The 18,536-nt window shown below is 48.9% G+C and overlaps 1 protein-coding gene and 1 long non-coding RNA gene across 2 annotated transcripts in view; one reads left to right on the top strand and one right to left on the bottom strand.

Annotated features, from left to right (window-relative positions):
* The first annotated feature begins 339 nt into the window (after positions 1-339).
* Positions 340-18,536, top strand: part of LOC143785267 (sulfotransferase 1C2-like) — a 54,730-nt gene continuing 36,533 nt past the window's right edge. The window contains exon 1 of the mRNA XM_077274009.1: positions 340-466. The gene's annotated coding sequence lies outside the window, so the exon portion shown is untranslated. The remainder of the gene's footprint in view (positions 467-18,536) is intronic.
* The window catches only part of LOC143785269 (uncharacterized), a 52,357-nt gene continuing 45,186 nt past the window's right edge, over positions 11,366-18,536 (bottom strand). The window contains exon 3 of the long non-coding RNA XR_013217963.1: positions 11,366-12,368. This is a non-coding gene — a long non-coding RNA (uncharacterized LOC143785269). The remainder of the gene's footprint in view (positions 12,369-18,536) is intronic.

Here is an 18,536-nt window from a genome sequence, read left to right as displayed (position 1 = left end):
GTCTGCTGAGCCGTGTATCTAATCCTATCCTGTGTGATACTGACTGCTGAGCTGTGTATCTAATCCTCTCCTGTGTGATACTGACTGCTGAGCCGTGTATCTAATCCTCTCCTGTGTGATACTGACTGCTGAGCCGTGTATCTAATCCTATCCTGTGTGATACTGTCTACTGAGCTGTGTATCTAATCCTCTCCTGTGTGATACTGCCTGCTGAGCTGTGTATCTAATCCTATCCTGTGTGATACTGACATCTGAGCTGTGGGAGGAGGGACTGTGGGAGAACTACAGGGACAGAGCTGGTATGAGGGGTAGGCAATGTAGGCACCCATCTAGGACGCTGGACATTGTTTCCCCAAGGGGGCGCACTTTGTGAAAGAAAAAAAAACCCTCACTGCTGAACGCCTGGGGCCGCCTGACACCTTCCTCCGGCCACACGAATTCAGCACACCGGCAGCCCGGCACAGAGGTGAGCAGACAGTGACACGGCGCACCCCTCTCTCCTGCGCCCCAGCTGTGACTCTCTCCTGCGCCCCAGCTGTGACTCTCTCCCCACACTCCGCTGTATTTGCGCTGCTTTCGTCCTGCTGGAGGTGACGCATGGAGGGGATGGTAGACGGCTGATCGTGCATTGTAGTGATGTTGTCTCTCGCTCACAGCCGTACCAGACAGAAGAGCCGGGCGCTGTGCTGCACTGGGATTAGATTAGGTGACGATAAGCTGTTATTTATTTTTCTTATATTATTTTGCCACTGAATGAGGGCGATCACAATCGGGTTATGAAAAGGGGATGTGGGAGACATTATACCTGGGCTGTGGGGGGCTTTATTCTGGGGGCTATGGAGTAATTTGACAAATTAGGATAGACGCTTAGCTGGTATATCTGTTATGGACTGACCTGATTTGGAGTAGTGGTATTGCAACTACTAGGGGGAGCAGTCAGGATATAGCCACAGGTCAGTACACGGAGCAGCAGTATAGTTGGGAGGATAAGCAGGTAGCACAGTCAGGATATAGCCACAGGTCAGTACACGGAGCAGCAGTATAGTTGGGAGGATAAGCAGGTAGCACAGTCAGGATATAGCCACAGGTCAGTACACGGAGCAGCAGTATAGTTGGGATGATAAGCAGGTAACGTAGTCAGGATATAGCCACAGGTCAGTATACGGAGCAGCAGTATAGTTGGGATGATAAGCAGGTAACGTAGTCAGGATATAGCCACAGGTCAGTACACGGAGCAGCAGTATAGTTGGGATGATAAGCAGGTAACGTAGTCAGGATATAGCCACAGGTCAGTACACGGAGCAGCAGTATAGTTGGGATGATAAGCAGGTAACGTAGTCAGGATATAGCCACAGGTCAGTACACGGAGCAGCAGTATAGTTGGGATGATAAGCAGGTAGCACAGTCAGGATATAGCCACAGGTCAGTACACGGAGCAGCAGTATAGTTGGGAGGATAAGCAGGTAGCACAGTCAGGATATAGCCAGAGGTCAGTACACGGAGCAGCAGTATAGTTGGGATGATAAGCAGGTAACGTAGTCAGGATATAGCCACAGGTCAGTACACGGAGCAGCAGTATAGTTGGGAGGATAACCAGGTAGCACAGTCAGGATATAGCCACAGGTCAGTATACGGAGCAGCAGTATAGTTAGGAGGATAAGCAGGTAGCACAGTCAGGATATAGCCACAGGTCAGTACACGGAGCAGCAGTATAGTTGGGAGGATAAGCAGGTAGCACAGTCAGGATATAGCCAGAGGTCAGTACACGGAGCAGCAGTATAGTTGGGAGGATAAGCGGGTAGCACAGTCAGGATATAGCCACAGGTCAGTACACGGAGCAGCAGTATAGTTGGGAGGATAAGCAGGTAGCACAGTCAGGATATAGCCACAGATCAGTACACGGAGCAGCAGTATAGTTGGGAGGATAAGCAGGTAGCACAGTCAGGATATAGCCACAGGTCAGTACACGGAGCAGCAGTATAGTTGGGAGGATAAGCAGGTAGCACAGTCAGGATATAGCCACAGGTCAGTATACGGAGCAGCAGTATAGTTAGGAGGATAAGCAGGTAGCACAGTCAGGATATAGCCACAGGTCAGTACACGGAGCAGCAGTATAGTTGGGAGGATAAGCAGGTAGCACAGTCAGGATATAGCCAGAGGTCAGCACACGGAGCAGCAGTATAGTTGGGAGGATAAGCAGGTAGCACAGTCAGGATATAGCCACAGGTCAGTACACGGAGCAGCAGTATAGTTGGGAGGATAAGCAGGTAGCACAGTCAGGATATAGCCACAGGTCAGTACATGGAGCAGCAGTATAGTTAGGAGGATAAGCAGGTAGCACAGTCAGGATATAGCCACAGGTCAGTACACGGAGCAGCAGTATAGTTGGGAGGATAAGCAGGTAGCACAGTCAGGATATAGCCACAGGTCAGTACACGGAGCAGCAGTATAGTTGGGAGGATAAGCAGGTAACAGTCAGGATATAGCCACAGGTCAGTACACGGAGCAGCAGTATAGTTGGGAGGATAAGCAGGTAACAGTCAGGATATAGCCACAGATCAGTACACGGAGCAGCAGTATAGTTAGGAGGATAAGCAGGTAACAGTCAGGATATAGCCACAGATCAGTACACGGAGCAGCAGTATAGTTAGGAGGATAAGCAGGTAGCACAGTCAGGATATAGCCACAGGTCAGTACACGGAGCAGCAGTATAGTTAGGAGGATAAGCAGGTAGCACAGTCAGGATATAGCCATAGATCGGTACACGGAGCAGCAGTATAGTTGGGAGGATAAGCAGGTAGCACAGTCAGGATATAGCCACAGGTCAGTACACGGAGCAGCAGTATAGTTGGGAGGATAAGCAGGTAGCACAGTCAGGATATAGCCACAGGTCAGTACACGGAGCAGCAGTATAGTTGGGAGGATAAGCAGGTAGCACAGTCAGGATATAGCCACAGGTCAGTACACGGAGCAGCAGTATAGTTAGGAGGATAAGCAGGTAGCACAGTCAGGATATAGCCACAGGTCAGTACACGGAGCAGCAGTATAGTTGGGAGGATAAGCAGGTAGCACAGTCAGGATATAGCCACAGGTCAGTACACGGAGCAGCAGTATAGTTGGGAGGATAAGCAGGTAACAGTCAGGATATAGCCACAGGTCAGTACACGGAGCAGCAGTATAGTTGAATCCGGACAATATCATTGTTTGATCTTGACAATCTCCGGACTTCTAGTCCACATGATTGTTCTGTTGCCTCAGCTGGACCGCTGGTACGATGTCATGAAACTTGAGCGATGAAGTTCTCCTCATCCATGACATCTCTTGCGTATTGTGACCATGTTGTTTCTGGGTGCAGGATTCTAGATCCTTTCTGGGTTCCACTGTAGCCCACCAGGATACCTTCTTTTTCATGAGATTCCCACTTGGTACGTTTTTCTTTGGGAATATGTACGAACACTTAGGAATATTCTCATGTGTTGTCGTTCAGGCTTCTTGCTGTTCCATTGCTCACATGGAGTCTTCTCAGTCGCTTCACCTGGTAGTCTGATTTGGAGATCGCATGCTGTCATGATTTCTTCACCCCAATGTTTTGTTGGCAAATCTGGGTCACATCGCAAACTTCTTCACTTTCACAAAGTGTCCGGTTCCTTCTTTCCTCTACACCATTTTGATCAGGGCTGTATCGTACAGTGGTCTGAAAACAATTCCATTTTTCCTTAAAACGCTTTGTGTCTCATTACTTGTCTCCGTTCCATTCTCAACACCCAGAATTTTTGACTTTCTCCCAAATTTTCTTCAGCGAGAAATATTTCAAGTTTCTCTGGAGCTTCCTCTTTGCTGTGAACAGTAAACCCGTGACTAAGACCCCGGAGAGTCGAAACGTTGTTTGTTTTTTTTTCATTTAATTTTGTACATTCTTGTTTGGCACTTATTTTGGACATTTATTAATTGTTGATTAAACTTGGAATATTTTTTTGCAAACATTCTAGTAGAGTGTGCGGTGAATTACGGTTCCTTGATTTTGAGACTTCAATAGCCCATTCCACCAGCACCTCGCCTCAACAGACCTGAGTGCACACCACCTTGCCCTCAATATGTAGAACGTACAAAAAAGGTTTAGAATAGTGCAGTAATTGGTTTATATCAGGCCATCGCGTCCTGTAATAGTATCTCAGTGTTATCCCGTGGATAAAGGACTCGGTGGTATCTCCCATCATGCAGGAGGCGCCGGCCCTAGGGCTCCCCATAGCAGCCCAGAAGAGAAGACACCAGTACGTTTTTTTTTTTTTTTTAATACTAAACATTGCGTGCAGTGAATTTATTTATTTATTTTAAATCTGAATAGTTCCCTTGTTAACGGGAACCTGTCACATGGGTTATGCTGAACAAACCGCGAGCAGCAGGAATCCGAGCCAGGCTCTGAATGCAGTAGCGCCGCAGGATTTCAGGGAAACCATAAGTTTAACCCCTTAATGTCCAATGATGGAAACAGTCCGTCATTGGACGCCTCCCCCTGTTTGGTGCGGGCTCCGCCGATGAGCCCGCATCTTTTCCGGCACATGATGGCCAATGTGATCTGCTTGGAACAGCCGCGGGTGGAATCGCTGCAGCCCTGCTCTATGTAGCAGAGGTGATCAGGTTATAGCAGCTACTAATCTCCCATGAAGGCTATTAAAGCAAGTAAAAAGTAAAAAAAAAATATATATATACTTTTAAAAATATTAAAAAATAAATAAAAATAAAAGTTCAAATCACCCCCCTTTCGCCCCACTCAAAACCAAACAATAAAAAAAATCCAATATACACACATTAGTTCAGAATCTCCTAATCAATAAAAAAAAGGATTAACCTGATCGCTAAATGGCGTAGCGAGAGCAAAAAATCGAAAAGCCAGAATTAGGTCTTTTCCTATCGCCACAACAGCACCCACTACAAGAGAGGGGATCCGCCCACCCTCCGGACAGGAACCTACAGGTTAAAAAGGGGCGGTCCCCCTCACTTCTCCAGTTTGGGTTCCTGTCTGGACGGCGGGAGCCTGCAGGTTAATGTTACCCGGGTCCACCATGCCTCTGTGCGGTTTGCATGAGAACGGCAGAATCGGGGACACTGGAAGCAGCGTCGGGGGTGCACTGTGTGCAGACCTCCCCTCGGCTGGCGGGAATGTTGATGCGAACCCAGGTGCTGGGGAAGTGCCGTCCTGGGTCGTATAAGCGCGGCTGAGATCCGGGAGGCTGGAGCGCTTGTGACCCGGAAGTAGTTCACGTACTTCCGGGGGAGGCGGCAGGAGGCGCGCGGTGTTGTTTAAATCTGAGCCGCAGCAGGCAGTAAGTGTGCGCCGAGATGTCCTCTGTAGGGGACGCCGAGCACCCGCAGGTGCCTGAGCAGCAGCAGAGGAAGAGCGGTGGCAGCAGTGATAAGACGCGTGGGAAGCAGAGTTCAAGCACCCCAGCGTCTCGTGGCACTTCACCCCCTCCGGAGCCGGTACTCGCTCATCAGCCTTGGGTGAGTGTACGATTCCACACCTGGTAGCTGATTGTTCCGTTTTCCTATGCTTTGTTATAGGTTAAGAAGGCCTCAAAAACAAAGCACGAACAGTGTGCATTATGCACAGAACCATTGCCAGACAGCTATATTAAGAAGTTGTCAGGCTCGCATTTGCCGTACTTTAGAAGAGGAAGCTCCCCTCCGTACATCAAATTTAAGGGAGGTTATCAGAGAAGAGATCAGATGTTCCCTTAAAACTAGACGGCATGAGAAAACCAGTGTAGATGTGGTGTCTGATTCTAGCCCCTCTCTGCAGGAGGGTGAATGCTCGGACCCTTCATCACCATCCTCCTGGGATGAGGAAGGAAGACCGTGCTATGCTATGGAAAATATGGAAACATTAGATAAAGCGGTTCGGTCAACCATGGGTGTCACAGACAATAGAGAACCTAGATCCACCCAGGAGATTATGTTTGCTGGATTATGTCAGAAGAATCGCAGAACTTTTCCAGCAGTAGATACAGTGAAAGATCTGGTTAGACGAGAATGGGATAAGCAAGATGATGGGTTTTTACCGTCAGCCGCGAAAAGAAGAAGATACCCCTTTGATGACGAGCTTTTGGCCCAGTGGGCAAAAGTCCCTAAAGTAGACGCAGCGGTAGCTTCCACCTCAAAATCTGCCTCTTTGCCACTTGAGGACGTAGGTCTCCTTAAAGACCCATCTGACAGGAAAGCAGATATGTTCCTGAAGAAAGTATGGGAGTCATCTTCGGGAGCCTTTAAGCCTGTGATTGCCAGTACCTGTACTGCCAGATCTATTATGGTCTGGGTAAGTCAGCTGGAGGACCAGCTTAAAACAAGAGTTCCCAGGGATAAACTGCTAGACTCCTTGTCTCAGATCCGTGAGGGGGTAGCTTACCTAGCAGACGCGTCGGTAGACTCTTTGAAGTTAGCAGCAAGATCGGCTGGTCTTTCGAATGCTGCCCATCGCCCACTGGAAAGGGGATGCTCAGGCTAGAGCCAAGTTGTGTTCTATTCCATGCAGGGGTGAGTACCTAATTAGCCCTGTACTGGATGATATCCTTGCTAAGGCAGAGGATAGGAAGAAAGGGTTTCCTAAGGTGTTTAATCCTACTTTTAGAAACGCCTTTAGAAGACGGATGCCTTTCCGAAGATTTCAGTCTGACCACCCGGGCTATAGTTGAGATTGGGACACAGCGGAACAGAAGAAAAAAGGTGCATACTTCGGGAGCTCTTCTTCATCATCAAGACGTAGACGCAACTCTAGATAAAACTGATCTCCCAGTAGGCGGTAGATTAAGATACTTCCTAAGGGTATGTGCACAAGTCCGGATTTCTTGCAGAAATTTCCTGAAGAAAACCGGAAATTTTCTGCAAGAAATCCGCATTTTTTTTTTTTGCGTTTTTTTTTCCGCGGCTTTTTTAGCATTCTGCAAGCGTAATTAGCTTGCAGAATGCTAAAGTTTTCCAAGCGATCTGTAGCATCGCTTGGAAAACTGACTGACAGGTTGGTCACACTTGTCAAACATAGCGTTTGACAAGTGTGACCAACTTGTTACTATAGATGCAGCCTATGCAGCATCTATAGTAAAAGATAGAATGTTTAAAAATAATAAAAAAAATTAAAAAAATGCTTATACTCACCCGCAGACAGCCGATCTCCTCACCGGCGTCCGTTCCGTATAGCTGGTGTGTGCGCGCAGGACCTTCCATGACGTCGCGGTCACGTGAGCGGTCACATGACCGGTCTCGACCAATCACAAGATGGCGACGTCATCGGCAGGTCCTTCACCGCACACCAGCTACAGGAACCGAAGCGACAGCATGCAGCGGTGAGGCGGGAAGACATCGAAGGTGAGTATAGGTCTATTTTTTATTTTAATTCTTTTATTTTTGACCACTTATATGGTGCCCAGTGCGTGGAGGAGAGTCTCCTCTCCTCCACCCTGGGTACCAACCGCATATAATCTGCTTACTTCCCGCATGGTGTGCACAGCCCCGTGCGGGAAGTAAGCAGATCAATGCATTCCTAGGTGTGCGGAATCCCCTGCAATTCCGCATTTTAATGAACATTCACCACATCCCACCTAATGTACCGTCATATCCTTTGTGTATTGCCTTCTTGATTGGTATATTTCTGCCTACAGCAGATATACTTTAATGTTTGTTTGTTTTGACTTATTTATTAATAAATTGCATTATAATGGTACTTTGGACTGTTGTACTCCATTTTCTTGTGTCACAATTTTAATGAACATGTTGCTTTTTTTTCCGCGATGCGATTTTTTCGCGGAAAAAAAGGCTACATTTGCACAAAAAATGCGGAATACACTGTAAATAATGGGAGGCATATGTAAGCGTTTTTTTTGCGTTTTTATCACATTTTTATAGCGAAAAAACGCGAAAAAAACGTGAAAAATACTGAACGTGTGCACATGGCCTTAGCCAGTGGACCAAGATAACGTCTAGTAGCTGGATCCTGGGAGTAGTTGCGTCAGGGTTGAAGTTGGAGTTTCAGATCAGCAACGAGCCTTAGAAGTAGAGATCCAGCAATTAATTAAAAAGCGGGTTATTGTAGAAGTTCCAAGGGGTCAGGAGAAAGAAGGGTTTTATTCTCCTCTATTTTTGATTTCTAAGCCTGATGGGTCCTTTAGGACTATCATAAATTTAAGAAAATTAAATAAATTTCTCCAATATCACGCTTTTAAGATGGAGTCCATTAAGTCGCCGATTAAACTTTTATTTCCCAGGTGTTACATGTCGGTACTGGATCTAAAAGATGCGTACTACCATCTACCAGTTTACAGGGATCACCAGAAGTTCCTCAGGATGGCGGTGCGGTTAGAAGATCAGGTTAGGCATTTTCAGTTTGTGCCAATGCCCTTTGGCCTTTCCATGGCCCCAAGAATATTTATTAAAATTATTACAGAGGTAATGGCCCATGTCAGGGAAAAGGATGCCCTTGTGGTACCCCACTTGGATGATTTCTTAATAGTTGGGAATTCAATCTCCCAGTGTAAGGCCCTTGTAAACGCTATAATATCGTCTCTGCAGGACCTCGGTTGGATGATCAACATACAGTAGAAAAGTCAAAACTAGAACCTTCCTCAAGTTTTCCTGGGTATTCTTCTAGACGCAGAAGAGCAAGCATGTTTTCTACCAGAAGACAAGAAAAAAAGGATTGTTCTCAAAGTCAAAGCAGTGAGGAAGAATTCGGAGCTAACTTTAAGAGATGCAATGTCCCTGCTAGGGTCATTGACATCATGCATACCGGCTGTACAATGGGCTCAAGCTCATACCCGAGTACTGCAGTCCGAGATCCTAGAAGCAGAAGGAAAGCTTCAGGGTTATCTAGATGGGAGACTCAGGCTATCACCAGCCACTCTTTACAATCTAAGATGGTGGCTAGACATGCTCCATCTGTCAAAAGGGGTTCAATGAAGTATAAAACCAGACAGAGTGGTCACGACCGATGCCAGCCCATTTGGTTGGGGGGCCCACATGGGGGAGATTCCGGCCCAGGGGCAATGGTCAGGTCTAGAATCCCAAAACTCTTCAAATTTAAAAGAACTCTCGGCGGTCAGATATGCGCTCCTTCACTTCCTACCATCTCTGAAGGGTTCACATGTACTGGTGCAGACCGACAATATGACAGTGGTGGCCTACCTCAACCATCAAGGAGGGACAAGGTCGCAATCTCTAATGTTCACCGCGGCTCAAATACTTACTTTAGCCAAAGCTCACTTCCTTTCCCTCTCAGCGGTTCACATAAAGGTAGAGTACAACGTAGACGCAGACTATCTCAGTCGGCATTCCCTTCGGCAGGGGGAATGGTGTCTGGACCGACAGATATTCGAGCGTAGTAACCCAGTTCATATTGCTAGATTGCCACCTTGGGACCTAAATTTAGTGCTAGATGCGCTAACACAACCCCCTTTTGAGCCATTAGAATCTACTTCAATTAAAATTCTAACCCTAAAGACAGCTCTACTGTTAGCATTAACGTCCGCTAGGAGGGTTAGCGATATCCAAGCGTTATCAGTTGATCCTCCCTATCTAATGATCCTTCACGACAAAATTGTCTTGAAACCAAATCCTGCATACTTACCAAAGATATGATAACATACCAGAACTGATATAGTATGACCATATTTAGAGGAAAATTCTTCACCTACGGCGGCGTCTTCATTATGTGGTGAGTCCCCTGTTTCCATGGGTACCTGTGATCCGGCGCGGGTAGCGCATGTGCGCTGGCGCTTCCTCCCCCTCTCATCCACGGCGGCGTCTGTATGTTGCGGTGTGTTTACAGTTTCTATGGGAACCTTCCCAGGACTCCCCGCTTCATGACGCCGGCCTGCATGATTGGGCGATGTAGGCTCCGCCCACATGCGCTCGTCAGACGCGGCCGGGGGGGCTTTTTCTCTTTCCTTTTCTTTTTTTTTTTTTTTTCCCCTCCGGCTCCACACAGGTGCTTGGTTTGGGATTGCACATGGGACTATATAAGGCTCTGGTTTGGCACATTATCACACTGCCCCTTGAAAAAGCAGCAGCGAAACGCGCGTTGGGGTATCTGTGCGGTGGGTCACGGCGTCCACGGGTAAGATATGCCTATCATTTCATCCCGATGTATTTTTGGCGCTGCACTGTCAGCTTTATTATAATGTGGCCGGGTTATTACATGTTACGTCCCACTCACATCCTGGTCTGTTTTTGCCTGTGATATGTGGCGTACTCTATTCCCATTTATCTTAGTGGATTTCCATCAGGTTGCTCTGTCCTCCATACATGCCATGTGATATGACATTCTGCCTTTATATTTATTGTGCATTTTTTGGTATGTAGACTTTTCATATATTTGTGAGCGCCTCTGTTCTATTGGATTGCCGGCCCCTGCCAGTTTGTATCATCATTCTGTAGACCTGTCCAGTTTTGTCCGTTTTCTTTGTTTTTATGTTTTGTACTTGTGTGTTTGGCTTTAATATTTGTACTATAATAAAGTTATACATTTTTATACACCTCTTTCTTGCCTTATACTAGTTCATTTATATTTTTTTGTAGCATTTTTGTTATGTTTTGGAATTTAAAAGCTCTGGTTTTTTCATATACTTACCAAAGATAGCATCTAGGTTTCATAGGAGTCAGGAGATATATTTACCGACCTTTTCTGATAATCCAGTTTCAGAGGAGGATAAAAGATGTCATACTCTAGATGTTAAAAGGGCAGTATTAGAGTATTTGGATAGAACACAAAGCTGGGGGCAGGGTAGGGCTTTGTTTGTTTCCTTCCAGAATCGGAAGAAAGGTTCGAGTGTCACAAGAAGTTCTATCGCCAGATGGATCAGGGATGCGATATGTCTTGCCTATTCTGCCAAAGGAGAGACACCACCAGAGGGCATCAGGGCGCACTCCACTCGGGCCATGGCATCATCCTGGGTGGAGAAGGCAGATGTTCCCATTGATATGACATGTAAGGTGGCAACGTGGTCATCACCTTCCACCTTTTATAAGCACTATCGTCTTGATCTATCTGCCAATTCCAGCTTACACTTTGGGCGTTCAGTACTTAGTGCTGTGGTCCCACCCAGATAAATAGTTTGTGAAAGTCTCTCGTAGTGGGTGCTTTCGTGGCGATAGGAAAACCAGTTTTTACTTACCGGTAATAGGATTTTACAGAGTCCACGACAGCACCCGTAGACCCCCCCCCCCCCCCCCTAATTCTTGCACTCTATTGGAAGGTGTGCTTTGGAATCACTCTATAGAGGTGATGGTATTTAGCATTGTTTAAGATATTGTTATCATGTACTGATTCATTGGCGGTATCCCTTGTACTCTGAAACACAAACTGGAGAAGTGAGGGGGACCGCCCCTTTTTAACCTTAGGTTCCTGTCCGTATGGTGGGCGGATCCCCCCTCTCTCTTAGTGGGTGCTGTCGTGGACTCTCTAAAATCCTATTACCGGTAAGTAAAAACCGGTTTCTGGTCGCTGCAACATTGCAATAAAATGCAATAACGGACGATGAAAAGATCTCATCTACACCAAAATGGTATCAATGAAAATGTCAGATCGGAGCACAAAGAATAAGCCCTCAGCCGACCCCAGATCACGAAAAATGTAGACGCTACGGGTCTGGGAATATGGCAACTTTTTTTATTTTTTACAAACTTTGGAATTTTTTTCATCACTTAGATAAAAAAGAACCTAGACATGTTTGGTGTCTATGATCTCGTAGTGACCTGGAGAATCATAATGGCGGGTCAGTTTTAGCATTTAGTGAACCTAGCAAAAAAAGCCGAACAAAAAACAGAGTGAGGTCGCAACCTGCAGAAGACCAGAGTCAGTGGCGGCCGGATGTGCTCCGATGCGGAGCACTACAGCTCCATCGCCTTTATAGTGGTCACGGCCGGGTACTGCAGATCCATCCCTTTCAATCTGAATAGGCAGATCTGCAGCACCTGGTCGTGGACATATACAGATGAGTGAGCTGTACTGCTCTGCACCTAAACACATCCGGCAGTGGGAGCAGTCGCTGATTGGCAAGGGTCGCACCCGCACTGATCCGGTATTGATAACCTAAGAATAGGGCATCAATATTAAAGTACCAGACGGTCCAGTTAAGTGTCCCTGCCCTGCTTTCTGATCCTTCTCTTCCCAGTCTTCTTGTAGTGGGTCAGTTCGACACTCCCGTGTGTATTTCCACATGCCTTCTCTTATCAGCAGCTTGAATTTCCAGGATTGGTAGTTCTGGTTACTCAGTTTTGGCAGCCATCTTTGCTTCTTCTTCTTAGTACACTGTTGTTCTCTCTCCTTTGGCCTGTTCTCTGTGTCTTTTGGGTTTCCGTCCCAAGGTCTCTGGACCCATAACCTGTTGGCAGCGAATTAATCTCTGTACAGTCCAGCCGTTCAACAGTGAATAAATATTTATTCATAAACAAATATAACAGCTTACAACTGGTATTTCTTATAGCTTAGGATCTTAGCATCTTGTCTGTCGGCTTGCAAAGTGAAAGTAAAAGTGTGCTCCAGCTACACACACACAGTGAACAGGAACTTCCTGGTTTTTTTTAACAGTGCTTTATTGGCAATATAACACTATTGCTGGAGACAGAAACTCGTGCACTATTAAACAGTAGTAAGTAGTTGATGCAATATATACAATAATAAGCATTATTCCAACAGATGCGAACCCTAAAAAACCCTGAAATTCCAGGTTGTGATGTAGAAAAACACGAAAAATGCCATGGAGGTGAATACTTTTGCAAATCACTGTATGGGAGATGTGGTAGTGACTATGCTACATAATGGGAAGGTGATGTTGATATCATACTGCACGGAGGCTGTGGTGGACATCATTCTATATGGTGGCTGTAGCACTGACTGTGCTACGTAATAGAAGCTGTGGCTGATACCATACTGCATGGGGGGCTGTGATGGACACCATAGTGTATATTGTGGACTGTTGTGAATATCATCCTGTATGGGCAGCTGTGGTGACCATCATACTGTGAGGAGGGGGTAAAGTTTGGAGAGGACAACATGGTGGGCAGTATGAGGGTAGAGAGGTCACAGAATGGATATAGAGAAAGGGCAGCATGGAATGGTGGCACAGTATGCACAGAAGGTAGCATGGCGGAAGACAGTGTTTAGATATAGAGTGTAAGAGAAAAACAGTGAAGAGGGGGCAGCCATAGTATAGTCTATGGTTCATAAGGTCAAACTGTGGTGGTTATAGCTCAAGGCAAATGATGTGGGGGTGCGCCATTGACTTCCTCTGCCTAGTGCACCAAAATACCTCTTCCCGGCCCTGTATGGGGGACATCATACAGTGTGTGGTGTGACTGTGGGGGAACTATGGGGACATTATACAGTATGTGGTGTGACTGTGGGGGAACTATGGGGACATTATACAGTGTGGTGTGACTGTACGGGAACTATGGGGACATCATACAGTGTGTGGTGTGACTGTGGGGGAACTATGGGGACATCATACAGTGTGTGGTGTGACTGTGGGGGAACTATGGGGACATCATACAGTATGTGGTGTGACTGTGGGGGAACTATGGGGACATTATACAGTGTGGTGTGACTGTACGGGAACTATGGGGACATCATACAGTATGTGGTGTGACTGTGGGGGAACTATGGGGACATTATACAGTGTGGTGTGACTGTACGGGAACTATGGGGACATCATACAGTATGTGGTGTGACTGTGGGGGAACTATGGGCACATCATACAGTATGTGGTGTGACTGTACGGGAATGGCAGACGCGGTACTGTATAAGGTGCGCGTCTCTGACTGGGGAGCACCTAGATAGAGCAGCACAGAAAGGTTGTCAGTGCCAGATCCCCCCTGGCATCACTCCCCTTTAGTGATGCACTAATTGGAAGACCCCCGGCCGGCCAGTGGGCACTGGAGGGGAGGGGTCCTACGGCCACTCCTACAGGGGTTAAATCCAGGTGTCCGGCCGGGAACTTTCTCTTTTCCTCCCGGCGGACACCTGGAAGCATTGTCCCTGTGGTAGTGATGTCGGACCCCCTGGTTGAGGCCTTGCAGAGGAGAGCGGCACAGAAAGGTGAGAACTGGCTTCAGGCCATTGTCGCTGACATCAGGACTCAGCTTTCTGTGTCCTCTCCCGACCCCCAGCTCACACCCCCCTCATCGGGGCTGGTCGGGTCTGCCTCGTCCACCCTCATGCCCCCGGGGCCCCTTAGGGTCACCTCACCTTCGGCCTGCTCGCCCGCTGGGGGGCGTCCTGTGCGGCCTCCCCACGGTCCGGAGCATGGATCCGTGATGCCCCTATCATCCACGCAGCGGTCCAGGGGTCTCCCAGCCGCCAAAGTTGGGCAGGCCTCTCGGAAGCGGCGGGGAAGGGCCGGGCGCCGCACGCGCCGCAAAAACGTAGTGGCCCCCCTTGCCGACGGGGCACCGGGCTGCGCTGAGCGGCGCGCAGCGTCGCCTCCTCTCCCCGCCGCTCCGGGGGCTGGCGGCGAGCAGGCGGGCGGCGTGGAGCGGCGCGAGGCATCTCCCCCTTCCCTGGCTGCTCCGGAGGCATCGCCCCCTTCCCTGGCTGCTCCGGCGGTTCCCCCAGCTGCGCGGGGGGGCAGGCGGTCTGCCCGCTTGCCCCGCGCTTCGGAGCGGCTCCAGGTTGGAGAGGGGGCGGCCTCGCCGCCTCTCCGCTGCCGGCGTCTTCCGGCTCCCTCGTCGGGCTCGGTCCAGCGATCAGAGTTAGCCCCGCCCACCAACTTCCTGTCCCCGCCCACTCACTTTCGGTCCACGTATTTCAGCGCTGGGGACAGCGCCGGCGGGTCCTCCAGTGCCTTCCCTGCGGGCACATATATGCCGCCCGCAGGGGGTAACCTGGAGGCTCCAGAGCGCGCTGATCGGTCAAACCAGACCGATCAGCGTGCAGATTTTTCACCTGGCCTGACCTCCAGCATACCCCCGGCAGGCGCAGCACTGATGCCTGCACGGGGGTATCAGGGGGCAGGTCATAGTTGTAACAGGTCAGCTGAAGAGCGCTTTGTTCGGTCCAATAGGACCGATCAGTGCGCTCAACAGCTGCACAGCGGGAATCACTGCGTAACACCATTAAACGCACCTAATACAAACACAGTTACACCTCCCCCCACGGACCAAATCCCTAATAAAAAATTTCCATTAACCTCTGCTCCAACAATTTACGGTAACGTGGCTGAATACAGTTACCTCCTAACCCCACCCTTTTCAGTAGCACTGCAGGACCGTGCACTGACGGTAATCCCCCTAGTAACAATGGTAGAATCCCCCACATTACACCGCATAGTAATGGCAGACGAAGGCGTAGACGCCAAACGTCCTCCCATTCTTCCTCCGATAACTCCCGTCGCCTTTCGCATTACCCCTCGAAACGACCCTCCCGTCACCACCGCAGACGCAGCTCCCATAGGAGCCGCCGCAGATCCCGGGCCTCAGGATGGCTGTCATCAGCAACATCCGAGGGGTCCGACGCATCGCTGAGCACGGATAGGTGTCATCGCGCACGGGACAAATCCTCTAAATCACGGGGACCCGCTAGGGCTTTCAGCCGGGGAGCACAATCCCCCGCGGCTTCCAGCCACAACAACCGCACAGGCGCGGAAGACAGAGCCATTAATCCGCCACAATGTGGTTGTAATCGGGCTCCAACGCACGAGACTCGGATCATCGGCCAATCCCTCGCTGTAGCGGGAGCCAGAGTTTTCCCGTCCTGCGACATCCCCCCGTCAACATCTGCGGGGGTTCCGCCAGGATCGGAGTACGCTCGTCCAGAGTCACACAGCGGTGAGTGTTCCAAGGGTGGCAAGGAAATGTTACAAGAAAGGGAGCTAACTTCAGCGGTAAAGGAAATAATCCTACAGCTATCACACTCGAGCGGAAAGGTGGTGAACAATTCTACCTCGATGATTTCCTGTTCGTCGGTCCCAGAAACTCTAAACTCTGCTCCGAGCTACTTGAAAAATTCAAATATATCTCACTCGAATTCGGCGTGCCATTGTCACCAGAAAAAACGGAGGGACCATGTAATGTATTGCCGTTCTTGGGCATCGAAATAGATACCACTTCAATGGTTTTCCGATTACCAAAGGATAAAATACTAAAAACCCTACAAATGTTGAAAGGCTTCCGCGTGGTTAATAAGGTAACCCTCCAGCAAATGCAGGCATTACTGGGCCTACTAACGTTCGCTTGTCGCGTAATGCCGGTCGGCAGAGCATTCTCGCGCAGACTATCCTTGGCAACAAAAGGCGCTTCTCAGCCCGGCCATAGAATCAGGCTCACTCGATCGCTGAAAGCAGATCTGCTAGTATGGCAAACGTTCCTGCAATCGTACAACGGTCACACGTGCGTTATGGCAAGAGAGATCGCAAGCAAGGATTTAGGGCTGACTGTAGGGTGGAACAAAAAAGAGGGATTTGCAGCAATTTATAAAAACCAATGGTGCAAATCGGGTTGGCCAGAGAGATGGACGACAACAAAATGGGGGCAAGACCCGGCCCTATGGGAATTGTTTGCGGTGGTAGCAGCATTGGAGATATGGGCCGTTCAGTTGAGGAACACGAACATTCGTTTCCAGACAAAAAATACGAAAACGGCAAAGAGTTTAAATCACATGTCTTCTTCATCCCTGCCCATACTCGCTCTCTTGCGCCGGCTAGCGCTGATTTGCCTTGAAAACAATATTTGGTGTAGAGCCACTGTGGTGGCGGAAGTAGATGATGATATCATTAACCCTCTATTATTTTCCAATTGGCAGGCTTTCAGAATCCAGCAGCCCAACGTGCAAACCCGGGGTATTCTGTGTCCACTGTCCCTGTGGGACCCAGTGGCCAATCATTGATGCCCTTAATCCGGGCCTCCGTTTCGCCAGCTACCTGGCAGGTGTATGGTAAGGCTTGGGAGGAGTGGTGCTCACTAATTCAGGGTAGGCCAGTCAACGAAAGCGACGGAGCGCGAAGCGCAGTGACAACTGATTTCCTATTACGGATGAGGGAAGGCGGGGCGTCGGGCACCACGGCACAACGGAAATTATCGGGGCTAGCATTTTTCTTTCAATTATTGGGATGGGTAGACGTTACTAAATCCTTCTGTATAAGACAAGCCATAAAAGGTTGGAAAAGGCTACAGCCAAGCCAAGAATGTCGCCGCCCCATTTCTCTGAGACTATTGCAGGACCTGATTGCGATATCCCCGTCAGTCTGCTCATCGCAATATGAGGCGGCCCTCATATCAGCAGCTTTTGCGACCGTCTTTTTCGGAGCACTGCGTATTAGCGAATTGTTACCGCGGTCAAAAAACGCGGCGGAAGGAGGCCTAATTAACGAGGACATAGTTATATGCAGCGACGCCCTGCGCATCAGGGTTAGAAAATCCAAATACGATCCCACCGGTAGGGGCACATGGGTCCTGGTTAACTCTACAGAGGGCCCAGCTTGCCCACTAAAAATGGTTAAAACATACGCCGTGATAAGACATGCTGGTAGATTTTTCTTCACTCATACAGACGGGTCCCCTCTGACCAAGTACCAATTCCAGGCAATGTTCAAGCTATGCTTGGAAAAAACCGGCGCAAATCCAAAGGAGTACGGAACACATTCTTTCCGGATAGGGGCGGCCACAGAGGCAGCTAGGGCGGGAGTGCCGGAGGCCGAAGTTCAGAGAATGGGTCGTTGGAAGTCCGCATGCTTCGCTAGATACATAAGACCCGACTTGCTTAATTAACATGTGTTGTCTCTTACAGGGGTTGAAGTTTGGGTGGTAGGAGATTCCTACGTACACTGGGCTGAAAAGAGGGCCAAATTGCGGCCAGGAGGAACAAATCTCTACATCCCGGGAATAACAGTTAACTGGAGGGGTATCAGAGGCCTCCGGTGGAACCAGGTGTTCAAGGAGATGGTGGGCATAGCAAGGATGGCGGAACGCCCGGTGATATTGGTGTTACACGTGGGCGGCAATGACCTGGGCAAACAAAAGGTGGCCGAATTGTACAAATGGGTGACAACGGATACGGAACGGTTCAGCAGTCTGTTCAGGAACATGATTCTGGTGTGGTCGGATATAACACCACGGGCCGAATGGCGTGGTGCAAGAGATAAGAGAGCCATAGAGCGGACAAGGGTGAAATTCAACGCTCGGATCGGAAATTATGTGAGAGGAAGAGGCGGTATCGCGATTCATCACCAATACCTACAAAAGAGAAACACGCCACAATTAAGACCGGACGGAGTTCACCTAACGGACATTGGCCTCGATATTTTTCTGTCTGGTTTACAGGATGGGGTTGAACAGGCCCTCAAAGTGTTGGGTGGGGTCGGAGTCCCGCGTAGGTAATACACGGGATCCTCCATGGCGGAAGAAGCGGAGGAGGGCAAAGGTCGTAGTCGCTCGTTGGTCCAATTCCCCTGTCGATCACGGACAGGAGCTCGGCGCGAGCGGCCGTTACGACATGTAATTGCCCTTCTCAGCTTATTTAATTAATAAACTGTGACCGACCTGTTCAACCCACCTAGGAC

This window comes from Ranitomeya variabilis, chromosome 7 (assembly GCF_051348905.1).
Source record: "Ranitomeya variabilis isolate aRanVar5 chromosome 7, aRanVar5.hap1, whole genome shotgun sequence".
NCBI classification, from domain to species: domain Eukaryota; kingdom Metazoa; phylum Chordata; class Amphibia; order Anura; family Dendrobatidae; genus Ranitomeya; species Ranitomeya variabilis.
Note: the sequence above shows the minus strand (reverse complement) of the source record. Positions and strands in the feature narration are given on the sequence as shown.